Source organism: Symphalangus syndactylus, chromosome 22 (assembly GCF_028878055.3).
Source record: "Symphalangus syndactylus isolate Jambi chromosome 22, NHGRI_mSymSyn1-v2.1_pri, whole genome shotgun sequence".
Lineage (NCBI taxonomy): Eukaryota > Metazoa > Chordata > Mammalia > Primates > Hylobatidae > Symphalangus > Symphalangus syndactylus.
This window is the reverse complement of record NC_072444.2, coordinates 41,355,762-41,376,985: the sequence shown is the minus strand read 5'-3', so window position 1 is coordinate 41,376,985 and position 21,224 is coordinate 41,355,762. Positions and strand designations below refer to the sequence as shown.

General features: G+C 43.6%; 1 long non-coding RNA gene across 1 annotated transcript; it reads right to left on the bottom strand.

Moving 5' to 3' along the window:
- Positions 1 to 450: 450 nt before the first annotated feature.
- LOC134735666 (uncharacterized) lies at positions 451 to 19,401 on the bottom strand. Its single transcript, XR_010119005.1, has 2 exons — positions 19,035 to 19,401; positions 451 to 2,240 (listed from the first exon to the last, which is right to left on the bottom strand). It is a non-coding gene; the product is annotated as an uncharacterized lncRNA (long non-coding RNA).
- Positions 19,402 to 21,224: the final 1,823 nt, after the last annotated feature.

Genomic DNA, 21,224 nt, shown 5'->3' with positions numbered 1-21,224 from the left:
TCATTTTATTCTTTTTTTTGTAACTTAGTGTAACAATAATGTCCTTTGAGCCCTTAAATATCCTGAATATGATAAATCATGCTTCCCGGACCTGCGTGGTATGTTGCAATGGTGCATGCCTGTAGTCCCAGCTACTCTGGAAGCTGAGGCAAGAGAAACGTTTGAACCCAGGAGGCCAAGGCTGCAGTGAGCCCAGATGGCGCGCTACTGCACTCCAGCCTGGGCAACAGAGTGAGACTCTGTCTCAAAAAAAAAAAAAAAAAAAAAAAATCTTACATGTCTCCAGGTTCTCAGCCATTTTTAGATTGGCCACCTGACATCACCCCAAAAATTATACCTTTCTGATGGTGGAGAGCAAGAGAGTGTTCCCACTTGGTCACAAGTCAAATTCTCAAGGACCTAAAACAAGATGAGACTTTTCATTTTGAGGACCACCAACAAAGTTTATCTAAATAGATGCCAGTGTGGTCAGAACCACAAAACTGACCAGTGTGCAAAGCCACCTGGAATAATGGGCTTACGGGGTTTTAGGCCATGTTCTACCCCCATCATATCCCTCTTTATGACGGAACAACACAGAAAGACTATGGCAAATGACAAGACTATTTCTGGGAGGAAAAGGGTCAGACAATACGAATATTCATACCAAAAATATCCAGAGTCTCTATACCCAACTAGTCACACAAACCTTTTTCTCCCATTTGTAAATCAAAGAAAATGACTGAGGTAAGTCTGAATATTTTAGGAGGCTTACTTGCCAAAGTTAAGGACACTCCCAGGAAAGACCTTAGGTCCACAGGAAAAGCTGTGGTCCATGCTTTTTCCAAAAAGAGTCTAAGGGGTCTCGATATTTAAAGGGAAAAGGGAGAGTATTGGAGAGAGAAGAAGTAATTTTTAAAAGGATATGCGTAGGTTAAGAGGCAAGTGCCTGCATCCTTTTGAGTCTTTGATCAGCCTTTTTGTTGTTTTTGTTGTTGTTGTTGTTGTTTTGAGACAGAGTCGCTCTGTCACCCAGGATGCAGTAGAAGTGGAGTGGCATGATCTTGGCTCACTGCAATCTCCATCTCCTGGCTTCAAGCAATTCTCCTGCCTCAGCCTCCCAAGTAACTGGGATTACGGGCATGTGCCATCATACCCAGCTAATTTTGTATTTTTAGTAGAGACGGGGTTTCTCCATATTGGTCAGGCTGGTCTCGAACTTTGAACCTCAGGTGATCCACCCGCCACGGCCTCCCAAAGTGCTGGGATGACAGGCAGGAGCCACCATGCCCGGCTGTACCTACCCTTTTTCATAGGGGAGGGAGGACGTGGGAATGTACACAATTCTTTTGAAGGGCAGTAAATGATGATTAGGGAGAATGAATGGATAAGGGAGATAAAAATTAACTTACAAATGATTCTGTTTGGAATTTGAATGAGCCTCAGAGGCACGCGTTAATCTTGTGAAAAAGTGTATCCAGGTATAGGTTGGTGCAAAAGTAATTGCGGTTTTGGACCATGAATTTTAAATTATTATAACTACGCTCAAACACATCTTTATTAATCAAAATAGGAACCATTACAATCAACACATATTTGTCAATGAGAAATAAGTTTGTTTATTCCTGTAGCATAAAAATCCATGCTTCAGGGCCAGGCGCGGTGGCTCATGCCTGTAATCTCAGCACTTTCGGAGGCCAAGGTGGGTGGATCACCTGAGGCTGGGAGATCGAGACCAGCCTGACCAACATGGAGAAACCTCCTCTTTACTAAAAATACAAAATTAGCCTGACGTGGTGGCGCATGCCTGTAATACCAGCTGCTTGGGAGGCTGAGGCAGGAGAATGGCTTGAACCGAGGAGGCAGAGGTTGCGGTGAGCCAAGATGGCACCATTGCACTCCAGCCTGGGTAACGAGCAAAACTCCATCTCAAAAAAAAAAGTTCATGATTCTTAGAAAGCATTTTCTGCATCCTGCTGGTTATGGAAGCATTTTCCTGCAAAAAGTTGTCAAGATGCTTGAAGAAGTGGTAGTCAGTTGGCAAGAAGTCAGGGTAATGTGGCAGATGAAACAAAACTTTATAGCCCAATTTGTTCAACTTTCGAAGTGTTGGTTTTGCGACATGAGGTCGGGCATTGTCATGGAGAGTTGGACCCTTTCTGTTGATCAATGCTGGCTGCAGGCGTGGCAGTTTTCGGTGCGTCTCACTGACTTGCTGAGCATTCTTCTCAGACCTAACGGTTTCGCTGGGATTCAGAAAGCTGTGATGAATAAAAAAATAATAGATGTTGAGCTGGGGCTGGATCATGGCAGATGGGAGGGAGGACTAGATTGCAGCCCTGGACACAGCAGTGTGTGGAGGCTTGCACTGTGAATTTTAGCTCCAGATCCACTGCAAGAACAGACCAGCAATCCTGAGAGGACCCACAGACCCTCTGAAGGAAGTGGACTGCTCCTGCAGGACCTGGGAGACACCCCAATACTGTGAGTGCCCCAATCCCAACCACAGAAGAGGGAAAGGGAGACCCCCCACTCTCCTGAATATACACCCCCTACTGGAGAAGCTGAAGGTCTGTTTGCAGGAGAAGTTCCCGACTTTACCTGGAGCTGAGTCAAGTTAGAGCCAAGCTGAGTGAAACACAGGGGTAGAGGAAACAGCAGAAAGGCCCTGGTAGCTCGCTGGGTCCCCAAGCAGCCCATTCCTGCCTGGCACCATAGGGATCCATTAGGAAGGTGACCAGAGGAGCAAGTGAGAGGTGAAGCCAGCTGGACTTCTGGGTTGAGTGGGGACTTGGAGGACTTTTTTGTCTTACAAGAGGATTGTAAAATATACCAATCAGCACTGTGTAGCTAGGATTGTAAAATGCACCAATCAGCGTTCTGTAGCTAGCTAGAGGTTTGTAAAATGCACCAATCAGTGCTCTGTAAAAGCGCACCAATCAGCGCTCTGTGGCTAGCTAGAGGTTTTTTAAATGGACCAATCAGCACTCTGTAAAATGGACCAATCAACACTCTGTAAAATGGACCAAACAGCAGGACGTGGGTGGGGACAAATAAGGGAATGAAAGCTGGCCACCCCCCGCCCCTCAGCCAGCAGCAGTAACCTACTCAGAAGCTTTGTTCTTTTGCTCCTCACAATAAATCTTGCTGCTGCTCACTCTTTGGGTCCGTGCCACCTTTAAGAGCTGTAACACTCACCGTGAAGGTCCGTGACTTTATTCTTGAAGTCAGCAAGAGCAAGAACCCACCGGAAGGAACCAACTCCGGACACAAAGGGGGTAAAACTCCACAGGGAGAAGGGATTCTCTAGCTGAACTTAGTAACAATTTGAGCCGAGCAAGAAGCCTCCTGGCTAGAACTGGGGCGGCGGGTGGAGGGGGCGGGTAGGGTGTGAATCTGGCAGAATTCACAGACAGAGGAAGAACTAAAGCCCAATTCTTTCACAATTGGGAGGTGGGAAGCCATGGGCAAATTTTCAAGCCCATTTTACCCTCCACCTGGAAACAGACTTGGGGCTATTGCAGGGGGCACAGTGAGAGTGAGACTGGCCCTTCGGTTTGCGTGGGACCAGGGTGAGGCCTGTGACTGCTGGCTTTCCCCAACTTCCCTGACAATCTGCATGGCTCAGCAGAGACAGCCATAATCCTCCTGGGTACACAACTCCAGTGACCTGGGAGCCTCACCTCCATCCCCTACAGCAGCTGCAGCAAGAACCGCCCAAGGACAGTCTGAGCTCAGACGTGCCTAGCCCTGTCCCCACCTGATGGTCCTTCCCTACCCACCCTGGTAGTGGAAGACAAAGGGCATATAATCTTGGGAGTTCTAGGACGCTGCCTACCACTGGTCCCTCTCCACACGGCTACAGCTGATGCTTTCTAGAAAACGCCACCTCCTAACAGGAGGCCAACCAGCACAAAAATAGAGCATTAAACCACCAAAGCTAAGGACCTTCCCAGAGTCCACTGCACTCCCCCGCCACCTACACCGGAACAGGCACTAGTATCTATGGCTCAGAGACCCATAGACAGTTCACATTACAGAACTCTGTGCAGACAATCCCCAGTACCAGTCCCGGACCCTGATAGACTTGCTGGGAGGCAGACCCAGAAGAGAGACAACAATCACTGCAGTTTGGCTCACAGGAAGCCACATCCATAGGAAAAGGGGGAGAGTGCTACCTAAAGGGAACACCCCGTGGGTCAAAAAAATCTGAACAACAGCCTTCAGCCCTGGACCTTCCCTCTGACAGAGCCTACCCAAATGAGAAGGAACCAGAAAACCAACCCTGGTAATATGATAAAACAAGGCTCGTCAACATCCCCCCAAAAATTGCACTAGTTCACCAGCAGTGGCTCCAAACCAAGAAGAAATCCCTGATTTACCTGAAAAATAATTCAGGAGGTTAGTTACTAAGCTAATCAGGGAGGGACCAGAGAAAGGTGAAGCCTTATGCAAGGAAATCCAAAAAATGATACAAGAAGTAAAGGGAGAAATATTCAATGAAATTGATAGCTTAGGCTGGGCGCAGTGGCTCACGCTTGTAATCCCAGCACTTTGGGAGGCCGAGGCAGGCGGATCACAAGGTCAGGAGATCGAGACCATGGTGAAACCCCGTCTCTACTAAAAATACAAAAAATTAGCCAGGCATGGTGGCGGGCGCCTGTAGTCCCAGCTACTGGGAGAGGCTGAGGCAGGAGAATGGCGTGAACCCGGGAGGGGGAGCTTGCAGTGAGCCGAGATTGCGCCACTGCACTCCAGCCTGGGTGACAGAGCGAGACTCCGTCTCAAAAAAAAAAAAAAAAAGAAATTGATAGCTTAAAGAAAAAACAATAAAAAATTCAGGAAACTTTGGACACACTTTTAGAAATGCAAAATGCTCTGGAAAATCTCAACAATAGAACTGAATGAATAGAAGAAAGAAATTCAGAGCTCAAACACAAGGTCTTCCAATTAACCCAATCCAACACAGACAAAGAAGAATAAGAACATATAAACAAAGCCTCCAAGAAGTCTGGGATTATGTTAAATGACCAAACTAAGAAAAATTGGTGTTCCTGAGGAAGGAGACAATTCTAAAAGCTTAGAAAACATATTTGCAAAATAATCGAGGAAAACGTCCCCAGTCTTGCTATAGACCTAGACATCCAAATACAAGAAGCACAAAGAACACCCGGGAAATTCATCCAAAAAAGATCTTCACCTAGGCACATTGTCATCAGGTTATCCAAAGTTAAGATAAAGGAAAGAATCTTAAGAGCTGTGAGACAGAAGGAAGCACTGGGTACCACATAAAGGAAAACCTATCAGATTCACTGCAGATTTCTCAGCAGAAACCCCACAAGCTAGAAGGGACTGGGGCCCTATCTTCAGCCTCCTCAAACAAAATAATCATCAGCCAAGAATTTTGTATCCAGTGAAACTAAGCATCATATATGAAGGAAAGATATAGTTGTTTTCAGACAAAAAAATGCTGAGATAATTTGCCATTACCAAGCCACCACTATAAGAACTGCTAAAAGGAGCTCTAAATCTTGAAACAAGTCCTGAAAACACATCAAAATCTATCTCTTTAAAGCATACATCACATAGGACCTATAAAACAAAAATACAAGTTAGAAAACAAAAACAAAAAACTAAGTACACAGGCCAACAAAGAGCATGATGAATGCAACAGTACCTCACATTTCTATACTAACACTGAATGCAAATGGCCTAAATGCTCCACTTAAATGATACAGATGGCTGGGCATGGTGGCTCACACCTGTAATCCCAGCACTTTGGGAGGCCGAGGCGGGTAGAGGGAATGTTGAACACCTGAGGTCAGGAGTTCAAGACCAGACTGACCAACATGGTGAAACTCCGTCTCTACTAAAAATAGAAAAATTATCCGGGCTTGGTGGCACACATCTGCAATCTCAGCTACTAGGGAGGCTGAGGCAGGAGAATCTCTTGAACCCAGGAGGCAGAAGTTACACTGAGCTGAGATCATGCCATTGCACTCCAGCGTGGACAACAAGAGCAAAACTCCATCTCAAAAAAAAAAAAAAAAAAAAGATACAGAACAGCAGAATGGATAAGAACTCACCAACCAACTATCTGCTTTCTTCAGAAGACTCACCTAACACATAAGGACTCACATAAACTTAAAGTAAAGGGGCGGGAAAAGGCGCTTCATGCAAATGGACACCAAAAGAGAGTAGGGGTAGTTATTCTTATATCAAGCAAAACAAACTTTAAAGCAACAGCAGTTAAAAGAAACAAAGAGCGCCAGACTCGGTGGCTCACACCTGTAATTCCAGCACTTTGGGAGGCCGAGGTGGGCAGATCATCTGAGGTCAGGAGTTTGAGACAAAGCAAACAAAAACATAAAGTGGGGAAAGGACACCCTTTTCAACAAATAGTGCTGGGATAATTGGCTAGCCACATGTAGGAGAATGAAACAGGATTCTCATCTTTCACCTTATATAAAAAGCAACTGAAAATGGATTAAGGGCTTAAACATAAGACCTGAAACTATAAAAATTCTAGAAGATAACATTGGAAAAACCCTTCTAGACATTGGCTTAGGCAAGGATTTCATGACTAAAAACCCAAAAGCAAGTGCAATAAAAAGAAAGATAAATAGCTGGGACCTAATTAAGCTAAAGAGCTTTTGCATGTCAAAAGGAACAGTCAGCAGAGTAAACTGACAACCCACAGAGTGGGAGAAAATCTTCACAATCTGTACAACTGACAAAGGACTAATAACCAGAATCTACAATGAACTCAAACAAATCAGTAAGGAAAAAACCATCCCATCAAAAAGTGTGCTAGGGACGTGAATAGACAATTCTCAAAAGAAGATATACAAATGGCCAACAAACATATGAAAAAATGGCCACCATCACTAATGATCAGAGAAATACAAATCAAAACTACAATGCAATACCACCTTACTCCTGCAAGAATGGCCATAATCAAAAAATCAAAAAACAGTAGATGTTGGCGTGGATGTGGTGGTCAGGGAACACTTCTATACTGCTGGTGGGAATGTAAACTAGTACAGTCACTAGGGAAAACAGTGTGGAGATTCCTTAAAGAACTAAAAGTAGAACTACCATTTGATCCAGCAATCCCACTCCTGGGTATCTACCCAGAGGAAAAGAAGTAATTATATGAAAAAGAAACTTGCACATGCATGTTTATAGCAGCACAATTCACAACTGCAAAATTCTGGAACCAACCCAAATGCCCATCAGTCAATGAGTGGATAAAGAACTGTGAGATATATATATATATATGATGGAATACTACTCACCCATAAAAAGGAATGAATTAATAGCATTTGCAATGACCTAGATGGACTGGAGACTATTATTCTAAGTGAAGTAACTCGGGAATAGAAAATCAAACATTGTACCCTAAAACCCTAAAGTATAATAAAAAAAAAGAAAGAAAGAAAGAAAATCAAACACTGTATATTCTCACTGATACATGGGAGCTAAGCTATGAGGACAAAAAGGCGTAAGAATGATACAATGGACTTTAAGGACTTGGGGGGAAGAGTGGGAGGGGGACAAGGGATAAAAGACAACATATATGGTGCAGTGTATACTGCTCAGGTAATGGGTGTGCACCAGGATCTCACAAATCACTACTAAAGAACTTACTTGGGCCGGGCGCAGTGGCTCAAGCCTGTAACCCCAGCACTTTGGGAGACTGAGGCGGGTGGATCACGAGGTCAGGAGATCGAGACCATCCTGGCTAACACGGTGAAACCCCATCTCTACTAAAAATACAAAAAATTAGCTGGGTGTGGTGGCAGGTGCCTGTAGTCCCAGCTACTCGGGAGGCTGAGGCAGGAGAATGGCGTGAACCCAGGAGGCGGAGCTTGCAGTGAGCCAAGATCATGCCACTGCACTCTAGCCTGGGCAACAGAGCAAGACTCCGTCTCAAAAAAAAAAAGAACTTACTCATGTAACCAAATACCACCTATACCCCAATAACTTATGGAAAAAAATAATAATGAAAAGATAACTGAAAAAAAATAGATGTTGGCATGACTGTGGTGAACAGGGAACACTTCTACACTGCTGGTGGGAATCTATACTAGTACAACCACTATGGAAAACAGTGTGGAGATTCCTTAAAGAACTAAAAGTAGAACTACCATTTGATCCAGCAATCCCACTACTGCATATCTACCCAGAGGAAAATAAGTCATTATATGAAAAAGATACTTGCACATGCATGTTTATAGCAGCAAAATTTGCAATTGCAAAAACATGGAACCAAACAAAATGCCCATCAATCAATAAGTGGATAAAGAAACTGTGGTATATATGGCTGGGCACAGTGACTCACAGCTGTAATCCCAGCTACTCGGGAAGCTGAGGCAGGAGAATTGCTTGAACCTGGGAGGCAGAGGTTGCGGTGAGCCAAGATCGTGCCATTGCACTCCAGCCTGGGCAACAGAGCGAGACTCCATCAAAAAAAAAAAGAAGAAAGAAACTGTGGTGTAAACATAGACAATGGAATACTACTCAGCCATAAAATGGAATGAATTGGCTGGGTGTGGTGGCTCAGGCCTGTAATCCCAGTACTTTGGGAGGCTGAGGTGGGCAGATCACAAGGTCAGGAGATCAAGACCATCCTGGCCAACATGCCGAAACCCTGTTTCTACTAAAAATACAAAAATTAGGCCGGGCACAGTGGCTCACGCCTGTAATCCCAGCACTTTGGGAGGCCGATGCAGGAGGATCACGAGGTCAGGAGATTGAGACCATCCTGGCTAATATGGTGAAACCCCATCCCTACTAAAAAAAAAAAAAAAAAAATTAGCCAGGCATGGTGGCAGATGCCTGTAGTTCCAGCTACTCAGGAGGCTGAGACAGGAGAATCGCATGAATTTGACAGGCAGAGGTTGCAGTGAGCCAAGATCGCGCCACTGTACTCCAGTCTAGGCAGCAGAGCAAGACTCTGTCTCAAAAAAAAAAAAAAAAAAAAAAAAAAGGAATGAATTAATGGCATTTGCAGTGACCTGAATGAGATTGGAGACTATTCTTCTTTTTTTTTTCTTTTTTTTGAGATGGGGTTTTGCACTTGTTGCCCAGGCTAGAGTGCAGTGGTGCAATCTCGGCTCACTGCAACCTCCACCTCCCGGGTTCAAGCAATTCTCCTGCCTCAGCCTCCCGAATAGCTGGGATGACAGACACGTGCTACCACTCCCAGCTAATTTTGTATTTTTAGTAGAGATGAGGTTTCTCCATGTTGGTCAGGCTAGTCTCAAACTCCCGACCTCAGGTGATCCACTCGCCTCAGCCTCCCAAAGTGCTGGGATTAAAGGCATGAGCCACCACTCCCGGCCTCTGGAGACTATTATTCTAAGTGAATTAACTCAGGAATGGAAAACCAAACATTGTGTGTTCTCACTCATATGTGGGAGCTAAGCTATGACGATGCAAAGGCATAAGAAAGACACAATGGACTTTGCAGGCTCGGGGGAAAGGGTGGGAAGAGAGTGAGGGATAAAAGACCACAAATTAGGTGCAGTGTATACTGCTTGGGTGATGGGTGCACCAAAACCTCACAAATCACCACCAAAGAACTTACTCATGTAACCAAACCTATGGAAACCAAACCAATAACCTATGGAAATAAAAAATAATAATTAAAAAGAAAGAAAGAAAGCTATAGTGGATCAGACTGGCAGAAGACCACCAAAGAGTGACCATGACCTTTTTTTGGTGCAAGTTTGGCTTTGAGAAGTGCTTTGGAGCTTCTTCTTGGTCCAACCACTGAGCTGGTTATCACTGGTCATTGCATAAAGTCCACTTTTCTTTCTTTTTTTTTTTTGAGAGGGATTTTCACTCTTGTTGCCCAGGCTGGAGTGCAATGGCTTGATCTGGGCTCACCGCAACATCCGCCTCCTGGGTTCAAGCAATCCTCCTGCCTCAGCCTCCCAAGTAGCTGGGATTACAGGCATGTGCCACCATGCCCAGCTAATTTTGTACTTTTAGTAGAGATGAGGTTTCTTCATGGTTGTCAGGCTGGTCTCAAACTCCTGACCTCAAGTGATCTAAAATCCAATTTTTACTGTCATAATTAAATTGAGAAATGGTTCACCACTGTTGCATAGAATAAGAAAAGATGACACTTCAAAACGACAGTTTTTAAAATTTTCCCTCAGCTCAAGAGGCACCCACTTACTGAGCTTTTTCACCTTTCCAATTTGCTTCAAATGCTGAACAACCATAGAATGTTCAATGTTGAGTTCTTCGGCAACTTTTCGAGTGGTTGTAAGAGAATCGGCTACAATGAGTGCTCTTAACTGGTCATTGTCAACTTCTCATGACCGGCCACTATGCTCCTCATCTTCAAGGCTCTCATCTCCTTTGCAAAACTTCTTGAACCACCACTGCACTGTTCATTAGCAGTTCCTGGGCCAAATGCATTGCTGACATTGTGAGTTGTCTCCATTACTTTACAATCCATTTTGAAATCAAATAAGAAAATCACTCAAGTTTGCTTTTTGTCTAACATTATTTCCACAGTCTAAAATAAACATAAAATAAGCAGCAAGTAATACGTCATTAGCAAAAAAATGAAGCGAGAAATGTGTGCTAAAATGATGCATAACATAACCACATTTATTTATTCATTTATTTATTTATCAAGACGGAGTCTCCCTCTGTTGCCCAGGCTGGAGTGCAATGGCACAATCTCAGCTCACTGCAACCTCTGCCTCCTGGGCTCAAGCAGTGCTCCAGCCTCAGCCTCCTGAGCAGCTGGGCTTACAGGCACCCACCACCACACCTTTTTGTGTTTTTAGTAGAGGCAAGACTTCACCACGTTGGTCAGGCTTGTCTCAAACTCCTGACCTCAAGTGATCCACCCAACTCGGCCTCCCAAAGTGCTGGGATTACAGGCATGAGCCACCATGCCAAGCCAATAACCACATTTATTTAAGAATGAATTCCAATATCAAATGGCAAATTCCAAAAATGCAAAAACTGCAATTACTTTTGCACCTAGGAATTCAAACATCCCTAGGTCTGAAATGAGATTTCAGTAAGGGGTTTAAAAGGCAATTGTGTTTCTTTCGACAAGAAGCTTTTTTAGTTTAGATAAGAAAATTTCAGAGAGAGTTCTTCTGTGCACTTTGGGGGAGGGGAGGGGAGAAAGAACAATACGAGATTAGAGGGTCCTTGACAAATGGGATCTAATTAAACTAAAGAACTTCTGCACAGCAAAAGAAACTACCATCAGAGTGAACAGGCAACCTACAAAATGGGAGAAAATTTTCACAACCTACTCATCTGACAAAGGGCTAATATCCAGAATCTATAATGAACTCAAACAAATTTACAAGAAAAAAAAAAAAACCCCATCAAAAAGTGGGTGAAAGACATGAACAGACACTTCTCAAAAGAAGACATTTATGCAGCCAAAAAACACATGAAAAAATGCTCATCATCACTGGCCATCAGAGAAATGCAAATCAAAACCACAATGAGATACCATCTCACACCAGTTAGAATGGCCATCATTAAAAAGTCAGGAAACAACAGGTGCTGGAGAGGATGTGGAGAAATAGGAACACTTTTACACTGTTGGTGGGACTGTAAATTAGTTCAACCATTGTGGAAGTCAGTGTGGTGATTCCTCAGGGATCTAGAACTAGAAATACCATTTGACCCAGCCATCCCATTACTGGGTATATACCCAAAGGATTATAAATCATGCTGCTATAAAGACACATGCACATGTACGTTTATTGCAGCACTATTCACAATAGCAAAGACTTGGAACCAACCCAAATGTCCAACAACGATAGACTGGATTAAGAAAATGTGGCACATATACACCGTGGAATACTATGCAGCCATAAAAAATGATGAGTTCATGTCCTTTGTAGGGACATGGATGAAACTGGAAACCATCATTCTCAGTAAACTATCGCAAGGACAAAAAACCAAACACCGCATGTTCTCACTCATAGGTGGGAATTGAACAATGAGAACACATGGACACAGGAAGGGGAACATCATACTCTGGGGACTGTTGTGGGGTGGGCGGAGGGGGGAGGGACAGCATTAGGAGATATACCTAATGCTAAATGACGAGTTAATGGGTGCAGCACACCAACATGGCACATGGATACATATGTAACAAACCAGCACATTGTGACATAGACATGTATATACCTATGCTGTTTACAAAAATTAGAATATACTTATTAATAAATAAGTGGGTATGGTTGTGTTCTAATGAAACTTTATTTACAAAATTTGACATATTGGGTCCATAGGCCATAGATTGCAAAACCCTGCTATAGACCAATTTGGGAAAACTGACATAAACAGTATTTAGTCTCAATCCATGAACATCATTCCCAATTTATTTAGGTATTGCTTAATTTCTCTCAGTAATGTTTTATAGATTTCATTGTACAGATCTTGGATATATTTTAAAAATTTTATTCTTACATGTTTTGTGTTTTGGGATACTACTATAAATAGTATTTTAAAAATTTTACTTTCTAATTGTTCATTTTAATATATAGAAATACAACTGATTTTTGTATATTGAAAAAAAAATTTCAAAATAAAATGTTGGGAGAAAAAAAAAAACAAAAAAAAGATTAGAGGGTCCTTGATTCTGGGGCTTATTTCTGAGGCATTTCAATTTTCAGAAATACTCAGCATGCCCAAGAGCCATATTTTAGAGAATCATTTCTGCATTTCTGCATGCCAACATCTAGCTTTTCACATATTCTGATGCCTCCTCTTCCCCAGAGGAGTCCTCTGCTATGTTCCTGCTTAGGCTTAGTCTTTGTTTTTTTATGGGGCCAGAGACAGGGCTGGGAGGTTGTCGGAGTTGAAGAATAAAGAGAGACTAGAAGAGCATCAAGGATATTTGGCAGGTGGCAGGGGGATTGAAGACTGAGCTAGTGTTAGAAACAAGTTTTGGTGCCACAAAATAGCACTCGAACAGAAATTTTCTCAGCAAGGCAAATTTACTTCTGCAGAAGGGTGCAGCTTGTGTCAGTCACGATCACAAGAGCACACTGAGCAGGGTAGGGGAGGGGTTTTTATCCCTAATGAAATTGGTTCCTACTGCTGTGTTCTTTCTTCATTGGCTGGGGTTGGACTGCACAGTCTAAACTAATCCAATCGGCTAATGTTTGAAATTGAACACAGCTATCCAGGTGGGAAGGGGAAGGCTATCCATTATGCATGTCTAGGCATATCCGAAGGCATATCTAGGCTTCTCAGGGCATGTCAGGGCACGGCAAGGGTGGGAAGGGTTGTTTAACAGCACAGGTAACTACAGAAACTAAAGAAACAAAGAACTGGAAGAACAGGGAATTAAAACCTTTTGAAGAGGAATTTATCATCTCTGCCAATTTCCCCCTCTAGATTTTATAGTTTTTCCTCTTCAAAATGCCTTAGCATATCTCAGCTCTGTTGTTCTTCTTGGGCATCTAGAAGGAAGAGTTTATCTGAATAAGGTGGGGGTGAACTAAGGGAGGTTTTGGTGAGAGCTGTTTCTATAATTTTTGCACTAAACCACGAATACAGTATATGATACAGCATCCTACAAGAATGAGCACACCTATAGTGATTACAAGGGAGGTGAGTATTGAGGTCATAATTCCTTTCCATTTTCCGAACCATTTTTCCATGAGGCTTGTAAAGGGGTCATTTATTCTAGAATTTTTATCTAACTAATTTGATAAGAAGGTAAGACCTTGTAAGGCTTTTTTTATTGTTCCATTGGGGATGGTGTTATTAGGAATAAAAGTACAACAATGGACTCCAAACATGACACAACCCCCACCTTTTTCAGCTAATATCATGTCAAGGGCTATTCTGTTTTCCCAGGCCATTTAGCTGGTAGGGCCTAATTGTTCAACTATTCCTTTAACAGCATCTCTAGTATAATTAACAAAGTGTTGTTGATTATAATAGATATAATTTATCTAAGCTACATTCTTGTTTACAGTTGACCACCAGAACAATATAGACTCGAATCCTGCAGCTATTTGATTTCAGGATTTGAATTCATCTGGTATCCCTCATGGTATTCTGGTAGTGTCTATATAAATATGAGGATCAAATGATCCGTGAGAGACATCTCTCTTTTTATGATATTCTGTTTTCAACTTTCTTGGTTAATGAAATGTCAAGGTGAAAGGGATAGCCAATTTAATTAGAGCGTAAGTGCCACTCCAGTTACTTGGCAGAGTACCCAGCAATAGTCCCCCGCAATACCACCATGTACCTGCTTGGGGATGAACAAGGGCAGACTGCTTGGTAAGCTCTTGAAAAGGCTTGATTTCACTGCACCCTGTTAAGTCTCCAAGGAATTCTAACATTTCCCACTGCCATGAAAGGCATGAGGTGAAGTTAACATTAGGGGCTGGAGGCCAGATGGCCCTCAGGGCTGACCCACACGGCTCTTGACCTCAGGAAACAACAGTGAAAGACTCTTGCATGACTCATCACCCCAGGCTGTGGGGTTCTGGAAGAGAGCTACCATACAGCTCATGCCTGGTCATGACAGTCCGTGAGTGGACAACCCAAGTGGAAAGGGGACAATTTGGGTCTCTGGCCTGCCTGTCACACAAGCATAACAGTCGCTTTTGTTTAGCTTGCGAACAGAATATTTAATCCATTCCAGACAAGCATTTGCATCCTGATACCCTGTTTCAATTGCTATAATCTGTTTTAAATCTTTAACCACTACAACAGCTACTTTGGTTTTATCATTGGATATATAACGAGAAAAGGTTTGGTTAGCAGAGAACTTAAGAGAGGGAGAAGGGGGTGCAGGAGGTGGGGAAGCAATGAAGCACATTTCAAAGGATCCTATGGGGTCCTTCCCTGAGACTTCTGCTCCTATATCATAAAAATGGCTTAATGAAGGGGAAGAACTCTGGGGAGCAGAGATGGTAATCTGTGCTGGATTACATTGGTTCAGCTGACAATTGGGAGGGGTAATTCCTTTAGTAAAATGAATATATAGTTTTAAGAAACTGAAAGTACTAGTTGGGGTGGTTCATACTTGCTCTTTAGTATTTCATAGAACATTGAACCAATTTCAGCAGAGAAGCTCTGCTCTAAGAGGACAAGATTCCTGGTTCACACTGGAATCTTCGTCAAACTTTTCCCTAACTTATCCCAGTTAAAAAATGCCCAATCTGAGGAGAACCAGGAAGGACAGAGATACTTTTCTGAGGTGGAGAGTTGCTTTTGACTTGACAAATCTCTGTGGGGTATAACAAGGCAAGCATCAAAGGTAATAGTTTGGGGTGAGCTTGACTTGGTTACATTAATGATAAGGGGACTAGTGATGGTGGGGGGCAGGGAAGGAAAGAAATACAGAATAAGAGGGTTAAACCTGCTTTAGACTTAGTTTGGAAAGAGTTGGTCCTGGAACAATGGTCCATGATTCTGGGAAGGGGGGTGCCTGCTTAACTTGTGTGTGATGAGTCCAGCTCTTCTCGGTGGTCCAAACTGCTGTCTCAGTTGTTAAGGGCACTAAATAAGGTCCTTCCCAAGTGGGCTCAAGCTTCCCTTCTTTCCAACTCCTGATGAGGACGTGATCTCTAGGCTGGTGTTGGTGAACTGGAAATTCAAGAGGTGGAGTCTGGGCTAGAATGCCTTGAGTCTTAAGGGAGGAAAGGGCAGAAGGCAGACCTAATATATAGTTTTTGAGAAATTGAGTGAGGGTTTTCTCACTCCAAGGCAAATAGGTCTCGGCTGTCCTCTGCTATTGGACAAGCCCAGAAGGCATCTTTTAAACCTATTACTGTAAGCCACTGGTGACTGTATGGGATCCTACTGATAACAGTATAAGGATTGGGAACAACAGTGTGTGTAGTTTGGACTATCTGATTAATAGCTCTAAGGTCTTGCACTAACCGGTATGACCCGTCTGGCTTCTTTACAGGCAGTATTGGAGTGTTATAGGGAGACATACAGGGTTCAAGAAGCCCATCACGGAGAAGACCTTTAATTATAGCTTTTAAATTTACCCTGGCTTCTAAAGGAATAGGGTATTGCTTTCGCTTTACTACTTCCCCAGGGGTTTTTAATTTAACAAGAATTGGAGGAATCTGTAACTTTCCTCTATTGCCATCTTTTGACCATACCTCGGGATGAATGTGTTCTTCATCTGCAGTGGTGAGCAAGTTTAGGGAGGGGAGGAATTTTCCATGATTGATTTGGAGGCCTAAGCATAATTTTAGCATGAAATCCCTTCCTAATAGATTTGTCCCTGCTTCTGGAATTAATAGAAATTTGATACTAGCTGATCGGTTTTTATATTTCACTTGTGTCTCCTACTTACTGTTTCCTTCTTTAAATCCATATTTTCATTCCTGGTTGTTATGTCTCCCGCCATCTCTCTCAGCCCATACGTCCTACCCAGAACAAAGCACTATTAGTTGGCCTATTAGAGAGGAGCTGAGCTGCTGGCAGGAGTGTGCTGATGGTCCTAATAGGCCCTGACCGCAGCCAGCCACACCTTTGCAGGGAATCTGGTTGCCGTAAACACACAGCTGGGCTGAAGTGGGCAATGCCAGGCGCAAGAGCCCTCCAGAGTGGTCCCTCAGCCAACATGTCCCAGCCACCCAGCTTGCAGTCAAACTTGCCTTTCTTCCTGTTTCCTCGCCAGCTTCACAGTCGTGCCGGGATGGGGTAAAATGATAAGCTTTTATCCACTTTAAACAGTCATGCCACACTGCCAACAGTTTTCAAAGCATTATAGCCTTCAAAGAGATCCTTTCTTCCTTTTCTAATTTTTAAGTTCGAAGGCTTTGCTTTTTGGTGCTCTTTCTATGGCTTGGAAAGTGGGGGCCTAGGCTCTTTATAGGTTCTCAGCCCCTGAGTACTTTGTTGTATGGTTGACGCAGAAGTCTTGCCTTCTGCTTTTGTTTTCTGTTTCTTTTCGCCCCTTCTTACGTACACTTTTGAGTCTCCCTAAGAAGTTTACTCATGGGACGGTTTTTCCAATTTTCTGTCTTTTGTAATTTCTTTGAAATATCTGTCCAACTGTTAGTAACAAAATGAAGTTTTAACATTCCCTGCCCAAGAGGATCCTCGAGATCTAGACCAGCATACTTTCTCATTTGTTCCTTTAATCTGTCTAAAAATTCTATAAGCCCTTTAGCTTTCCCTTGTTGAATATGAAATGCTTGGGTAAGATTCTGGGTTCAGGGTACTGATTTTTAGTTCCTTTTATCATCATTTCCCTAAGGTCTTGCATATTTTCTTGGTGGACTGCATTGTTATTGTCCAACCAGGGGTCTTGGGAGGGGAATTTTTGATCTGCTGCAGGAACGTTTTGGCCAGGAGGGTGTTCACGTTCCCAGACTACCATAGCAGCTCTGCGGATGATGCTTCTTTCTTCTCCTGAGAAGAAGTTGCCTAGGATGGACATTAGCTCAGCCTAAGTATATAACTGTGGTCCTAGAAATTGGTCAGTTTGGTTTGCTACCCCGTAAGGGTTGTCTAATAGTGGCTCAAGCTCTCTTTTTAGGGCCGGGCGCGGTGGCTCCCAGCACTTTGGGAGGCCGAGGCGGGCAGATCACAAGGTCAGGAGATCGAGACCATCCTGGCTAACACGGTGAAACCCCGTCTCTACTAAAAATACAAAAAAATTTAGCTGGGCGTGGTGGCTGGTGCCTGTAGTCCCAACTACTCGGGAGGCTGAGGGAGGAGAATGGTGTGAACCCGGGAGGTGGAGCTTGCAGTGAGCCGAGATAGCGCCATTGCACTCCAGCTTGGGCGACAGAGGAAGACTCCGCCTCAAAAAATAACAAAAAAACAAAGCTCTCTTTTTAGGTTTTGTACTTCTGAGCTGGTTAAAGGAGCATTTACAAAGCCAATGCCTCCTCCTCCTAGGGGCACCTCCCTCAATGGGAAGAGAGCTGGAGCTGATTCCCCTGAGGTAGAGGGGAAGGGGAAGTTTAGGGAAGTTTTGAATATCTTTTTTACATTTCTGTATTTCACGTTGAAGTCCCTTTAGGGAAGGGTACTTAGGCTGGTAGTGAGTGGGCTCTTGGGATGATTACCAAGAGGCAGGGTTATAAGGAGGGGGAACAACGGGGGTAAGAGAAGAGTCTGGGACAGCAGCTGCTTGAGGGGGAGGAAAGTTAGGAGTGTTTAGTGGGGGAAGGTGATTTAGCAGGTCCAAGGTGTAGATTGCTTGGAATTAAGAGTTCAGTTTCCTTAGGGGAAACATTCTCTGGCTTATGCTTATCTTTCATAGTTTTGGGGTGTAGAGAAGAACAGGTCCTTGCCACCCACACAGGCATAATCTATCTCTTCTTGGGAAACAGGACTCTTGTTATTAACATGTTCTATTAGAAGCTGACAAATCCAATACTCATTAGACCCAAATTTTGGCTAGAAAACTGAGGGTTTGAGGATTGGTTCCTGGGTCCAAATAAAACAACAATATTTTATCATTTGTTGCTTTTTCTTATGCTTAGTCCTTTATTATCTTTCAAATACTTTAACATGAGACCTAGGGGACTATCAAGGGGAATATCATTGCTGTTAGGTTTATCCTTTTTACTCCCTGTCTTACTTGGGGTATTTCCAATCTTGATGGTTTTGGGGTGAACCTTAACTTCCCCTACTGGAAATTTTTTTTGCCTTCCCTAACACTAGAGGTTTGTGTGAGGCTCAGTGCCCCCTACTGGAGATTTCTCACCTTTCCTTTCTTCTAGAGGCTCAATGCCTCGTATTAGGGATTTCTTGCCTCCCTTTTCTCTAGAGGCTCAACCCTCCCTGGTGGAGGCTTCTTGCACTCTTTTCCTTTTGTTTCATCCTCTCTGGCCACTTCCCCGAAGGGAACATCGGGTCCCTCTTAACGTTGGCGGGTCAGTATAAACCCCTGATGGGACCCTCAAAAGGCCACCATATGAGGTGACCATCGAACCACAGACTGAACTCACTCACTCTGCACACCAATAGTGCTTATTCACACACTTTCAGCTTTCAACCTCCAAGATGTCCCAACAACCAAGGAAATACGTTGTCAACCCAGTGATGTTTCTTACCTTGGTCTGTGCACAGAGTTACCTGGTTGCCATGGTATATGATGATCTTTTTCTTTTTTTTTCCCAGTTGTTGGTCTGTTTTTTCCTGCATTGCTGAGAGTCCAGGTTTATTTGTCACACCAGATGGGGTCTCGATTCCTTACCCCTGAGGCCACCACAACGAGGCAGCAGGGCACACCTCCTCACAGGAGAGGACTGGACCCTTCCCCAGAGGAGAATGGGAATCCCAGACAAGCCCACAAATTTGTTAGAAACAAGTTTCAGTGCTGCAAAAGAAATAGCATTCAAACAGAAATTGTCTCAGCAAGGCAAATTTACTTCCGCAGAAGTGTGCAGCTTACACCAGTCACGATTGCAAGAGCACACTGAGCAGGGTGGGGCGGGGTTTTTATCCCTAATGCAATTGGCTCCTACTGCTGTGTCTGTCTTCATTGGCTGGGGTTGGACCTCACAGTCTAAACTGACCTGATTGGCTAATGTTTGAAATTGAACACAGCTATCTAGGTGGGAAGGGGAAGGCTATCCTTTACGACATAATGCATGTCTAGGCTTGTCAGGCATGTCAGGGTGCAGCAAGGGCAGGATTAGTTGTTTACAGCATGGGCAACTATAGAAACTAGAGAAACAAAGAACTGGAAGAACAGGGAATTAAAAACTTTTGAAGAGGAATTTATCATCTCTGATGCTAGGAAGGTCAAAAGACAGTTGACCAATGTCTGAATTAGAGGTGTTACAACAAAAATGTGGATGTAAATAAAAAACAAAATTCTAAGTCCTCCAACTGACTGAATGGAGCCCCGTCTCCACCAAGGGGACCCAAAGACGCCTGAAAAACTAGTTCACGCCGTGACAGGAACGGGAGGTTTGGACATGCCTCATTGTACTCTCCTTCCCTTCCAATTTGGGCACAACTGACCAGCATTAACATTGAAACAGAGATCATAAGACTGACAAAACAGATTATTTGTAGCAAGAAAATAGCAAATTCCAACCTGACTCTAGTATATCATGATATGACAAAGAAGGAAATGAAAATATTTTACCTCAAAATTATTTCTTTGCCATACTTTGAGATGACCCTGCAAAGCCATATTTTGCAGGGAGAAATTTGCATCTGTGAAAAATCTCTGTTAATATAACTAGATTTTTTTCCCCTTGCAGGTCCTCCCAATCCTGAAGAGAGTAACTGAGAGTTTTGCACCCTTTAAAGGTCTAAATAAGAAGCATTTGGCCAGGCACGGTGGCTCACACCTGTAATCCCAGCACTTTGGCCAAGGCAAGTGGATCACTTGAAGTCAGGAGTTTGAGACCAGCCTGGCCAACATGGTGAAACCCTGAAACCCTGTTTACTAAAAACACAAAAACAAAAAACAAAAAAAACCAAAACATTTGCCATCTCTCTCTAAGAGTGACCACCTATGTAGACTTCATCTACATAGTAAGAATCTTGATCTCCACAATCCCCGATCTTAATCCAAAGAGTCTGTTCTATTGATTCCAGGTCTTTAGATAATCACTTTTTTTGGGGGGGGAGGTGGTTGGAGGGAACAGGGTCTCACTATGTTGCCCAGGCTGGAGTACAATGGCATGATCTTAGCTTACTGAAGCCTAGATCTCCTGGGCTCCAGTGATGCCTCCACCGCCCTCAGCCTCCTGAGTAGCTAGGACTATAGACATGCACCACCATGCCTGGCTTTTGTTTTTGTTTTTGTTTTTTTTGGTAGAAACAGGGTTTCACCATGTTGCCCAGCCAGGTCTCAATCTCTTGGGCTTTAGGGATCCTCCCACCTTGGCATACCGAAGTGCTGGAATTACAGGCATATCCCAACATGCCTGGCTAGATAATAACTTATCTCTTTCAACCAATTGCCAATCAGAAAATCTTTTAATCTGGCTGGACACAGTGGTTCATTCCTGTATCCCAGCACGTTGGGAAGCTGAAGCAGGTGGATTGCTTGAGCCCAGGAGTTCAAGACCAGCCTGGGCAACATGGCGAAAACTTGTCTCTACTGAAAATACAATAACAGCAAAAAATTAGCCAGGCATGGTTACACATGTCTGTAGTCTCAGCTACTGCAGAGGATGATGTGGGAGGATCACCTGAGAGCAGGAGATTGAGGTTGCAGCAAGCCATCATCACACCACTGCAGTCCAGCCTGGGCAACAGAGTAAGACCCTGTCTCAACAACA